General features: G+C 38.3%; 1 non-coding gene across 1 annotated transcript; it reads right to left on the reverse strand.

Moving 5' to 3' along the window:
* Window positions 1–3,279: 3,279 nt before the first annotated feature.
* TRNAF-GAA (transfer RNA phenylalanine (anticodon GAA)) lies at window positions 3,280–3,352 on the reverse strand. Its single transcript has one exon. It is a non-coding gene; the product is annotated as a tRNA-Phe (tRNA).
* Between the last annotated feature and the right edge of the window lie 1,299 nt (window positions 3,353–4,651).

Below are 4,651 nucleotides of genomic sequence, written 5' to 3' on the forward strand. Positions count from 1 at the left end.
AAAAATTACATACAATCTTATAGATATGGTGACAGTAACAAATTACACACTATATTACGTATTACTAATGATAGGGGGAAAAAAACAGTTGTGTGTTTCTTTGTGACACTAACATGAGACAATTGGGACTACCTGAATAGAAGGGTTAAACGTGTATGCACCAAATAACAGAGGTGAGAACTATGTGGAAAAAAAACTGATTGAATCAAAAGGAGATGGAGGTAAATCCACAATTATCGTAGGAGACTTCGACACCTATCTCTAAATAATTGAAAAGCAACGAAACAGAAAATCAACAAACATATACAAGGACTAAAAAACTCCATCAGCCAACAGACCTAATCAACATTTATATAAAACTTCACCAAACAAGAGCAGAATGCACATTCTTTCAAGACCCCAAGGAACATGTATCAAGATAGAGCATATACTCCTGGCCACCAAACAACCTCAACGAATTTAAAAGAATTGAATCATACAGAGTGGGTTCTCTGACCACAATGGAATCAAACTAAAAATCAGTCACAGAAACATAAAGCATATTTTCCAAGTTGCAAACTAAGCCACGCACTTCTATACAATCTATAAGTCAAAGAGGAAGTCTCAGGAATATAAAAATAAAAACACAACATGTCAAAATTTGTGGGACACCCTGAAGCAGTACTAAGAATTTTATAGCACTAAATGCATACAGAAGAAGAAAGCCTCATATCAATTATCTACGGTCTATCTTCAAGAATCTAAAAATTAAAAAAAGAGGGGTACAGAAGAGCAAAATAAACTCAAATCAAGCAGAACGAAGGAAATAGTAAAAATAAGAGCAGAAATAAATTAAATTCAAAGTAAACAAAATAAAGAAAATCAGTGAAACAATAAGTAGGTTCTCTGAAAAGATGAATAAAATTAACAGACCTCTAGGAAGACTGAAAACAAACAAAAAAAACAACCAAAAAAAGGGGGGACAACACAAAGTGTCAGAATCAGGAATGAAAGAGGGGATATCATTATAGACTACAGACAAGAAAAGAACAGTAAGGAAATAGTATAATCAATGCTACACAGATGATTTTGACAACATAATTGAAATGGACCAACTGATCAAGAAACTCAAACTGCCACTACTCACTCAATATGAATATGTATTTTGAATAGCACTATATTAAGGATATATGATTGAGCAATTTTAAAAGACCTCCACCCAGTAAAAGAATCACCAGGCCCAGAAAGATTAATTAGAATATTCCAACAAATATTGAAAGAGTTAACACAGACTATCCACAATCGTTTCCAGAAAAAAGAAGAGGAGGGAATACTTCCTAGTTCATTGTATGAAGCCAGTATTACTCTCCCCAAACTCTCCTTTCAATTTTTCCTACCGTGTTCTTAAAGTGCCTGGAGAGAACAAGTGGATAACAGGAAAAGGAGATAACACATGAAATGACCACATTACCTCTGTTGATAAAATCCTTCCTAAAATAAATAAATAATTGACCCCAGGAACATGACCAACTTGAGGCCAATCAGACTTGGAAAGCAAGCAGGCTCTCTCCTGACTATCTGCTATGGATATTTTTGAGGGGGAAGAAAATTGAGAAGTAATGACATGCCAGAAGGCAGTGGTGGGAGCAAACATCAAATTCTGTGTCTTCCTAAAGATGCTTTGACTCAACAGAAATACATACAGAAATAGAGGCATTTTTCAATCCATAAGGCATTAGAAAGTTAGCAGCAGTGCACTAGAAATTCCTGGAACTTTACTGGTCATACGAAGCAGATGTGGTAAGATTGACTGTGAAGGAACAGAGTCAGCTGCTGTTCTTTACAGACGAAGTATTCAGCATACCTGTGACACGTTCACCTTTTATTTGTAGTAGTCCCCCACTAAGGCCAGGGTCCCAAGGCAATTCTCAGTTTACTCGAATATCTTTTTTTTTTTTTTTTAGTTTTCCTTATTGTTGCCTTCTTTGTCAATATTTTAAAAAATTCGTTCTTTATTTATTTTGCATGCTTGGCATGAGAACGATAACATAACCAAGACTGTATGCAGAACATACTACTAACGACAAGATGGACAGCCAAAAAAAACATGAGGGTCTTAAGTGTGGTTCATCGTAACTCAAATATGGCCTAAGTCGGAAACTACCTGTATCTATTTTCCGTTTTGATAGAAAAATCTTTCCCTGCTTCTTCACATGGGTCTACCTCTTTTTGATGTTAACTGAGGTTCCCAGTAAAAGTTTTATTTAAAGATTTAAAATAAGGAGGAAAATGGAGTAAGGAAATACAGGAAAATTCATATTATGGAATATCAATTGGGAATGTGTTAGTTCTAGTTATTTCTTCTCCTTTCGTATTAGGAAAGCTTCTAATTCCCTGACAGTCTTCGTTACCTTGCCCAGAGTCCACGCCGCTCGCTCATCTAAAAAGACTCAGGGCCTACAGCCGTCCATCTCTCATTTTTAGACGGAGCACTGGTACAGAAATCCGTGGGCATTAAGGGGGCTTCTCTGCTTTTGCTCCATCCTTTGTCCCAGAAAACACAGTGAACTAAAGAAAACTTTCCGGGGGACCCTTCCCCCATCCCTTTTTCTGCCTTTCTGTCTTTATGATAGTACAAATGGGAGCCAAAGTGAACCACCTGTTAATGTGCAGGCTTTTGTGTCTGGTGTTTCAAGCGATTCCGTTGGGATCCGGTTCTTCATTTCTTTTCTTTATTAACGTCTTCCTTGGGTAGTCACAGTCAAATTAGGGGATGTAGAGGCTCACAGCCTGTGAATGGAAGAGCACTCAAGGCAATACACCGGGTTATGTTTTTCCTTTGTATGTGTGCAGGAATGATATGGAAAATATTAGGAGAACTACATCGGTATTCCTTCAGGGGAAAAATTAAATAAAACGGTTGCTGTTGAGTGGATTCCGACGCATAGGAACAGTAAAGGACAAGATAAAACTGCTCCATAGTGTTTCCTAGAATCTGCCAGTTGCCCTTTGGTTGGTAGCCCAGTTCTCAACTAGTGGACGACCCGGGGGCTCTTTCCTGAAAGAATGACTTTAAACACTGTTTAAACAGAGGAAAACTCTGGACGTGCTGGGGATCCATCCCTAAACCTCTTACATACAAAGCATGCGGTCTACCACTGAGCTGCGCCCTCTTTCCGTACAAGTTTTTGCTTAACTTTATTTACAGTTAGTTTTTATTAGAATCCTAAAGGCTTGGAATGCAACTGTTATTAAAAAAAAAAAAAAGGATTATAATAGTTATGCAGAGGTCAACAGAACTGCCGAAAACCGGGATTGAACCAGGGACCTTTAGATCTTCAGTCTAACGCTCTCCCAACTGAGCTACTTCGGCTGCCGTGTGCGGGAGGGGCGCGGGGTGCCAGTTTAGTTATACCTTAAAGTATTGTTTACAGGACTTGTACGTTTGTAAATGTAAATCTCATGCAATATTATCTACTCACAAACCTGAAATTCTGTGAGGTCTGTTGCCATCCACGTCTGAAAAGTGTTTTCCAATTTTTGAAGACTGTGGATGGGCTGGTAGAGGAGGAGTGCCAGGAATGGAAAGTAAAACAGGAAGAAGCTTCTCTGCTTGATAACCTCAGGCTGTCCCACGCTCCAAACACTACTCAGAAAACTAAGGAAATTCCTAAAGAAATGATCGAGGCTGTTCTTTCTCTCCTCTTTCAGTCCTTCTTTTTCTGTGTTCTTCTTAGTGACACTGTAATGGGGAACAGAGGGTTACTGAGCACATTAGTGTGAAGGGCTTCTTATTCTGGAGTAGAAATGGGGAAACATAATCCATCAAACAATGTGTTTATTTCCATATGAATACGCAAAAAGTGTTTTCGAAAAGAGAAAAGAACGGAAATGTTGGGAATTATAAAAAGCAGATGAGTTGCATGGTTTGCTGAGCGATTATTCTGCTTAATCATAAAAGGACTTTCACTAAGGGTTTTCAAACACCATGTTGTAGAAAACACCCCACACCACACACATACACCCCAGCTGAATTAAAATCACAAGAGTACTGGTAAGTACATTTCTTACATATGCCAACAGAATTCCAGTTCCTTCTCTTTACAACTTTATATAAAGTCATAAGGTGGTCATTTAATATCACATCAGATTCCTGAGGGAGATGCATGCAGCCAAAGGGCTATGGGTGGGTGTGAGGAGAGAGAGGGGAGAGAAGGATAAGGATATACAGATACATCTGAGTTACTTACATTTCCTAAAATAAACACTGGCCATTGGAGGTCAATTCAAGGGGCTTCTACTGCTTGCCAAACCAGAAACAAGGCACCAAGAAGGGACTCAAACTTTCAGTCTTCTGATCCAGAATCAGAGGCGTTGTCCATCAGGCCACGGGAGCAATACACTAAAGAAGTAGTCCAAACCTAAAAGTGAAAATGTTGTTAGGGAGCATTGGGTTTGTTTTCAAACTTTTCACTTTGCGAAAGGAAGAAACTTCAACCACATTCAAAACAGAAATCAAATAGCAGCTGAAACCCGTGAAGATCACAATTACTTAGAATTAATAAATTGTGAGATTATAAGAAATGACATATTTCTTGAAAGGCACTCTCCTCTAAAAAAAAATAATGGTGCATTTGGGTAGAGAAACATGAGCCAAGAACTGAACTCTGAA

The sequence above is a fragment of the Elephas maximus genome, chromosome 1 (genome assembly GCF_024166365.1).
Source record: "Elephas maximus indicus isolate mEleMax1 chromosome 1, mEleMax1 primary haplotype, whole genome shotgun sequence".
NCBI classification, from domain to species: Eukaryota; Metazoa; Chordata; class Mammalia; order Proboscidea; family Elephantidae; genus Elephas; species Elephas maximus.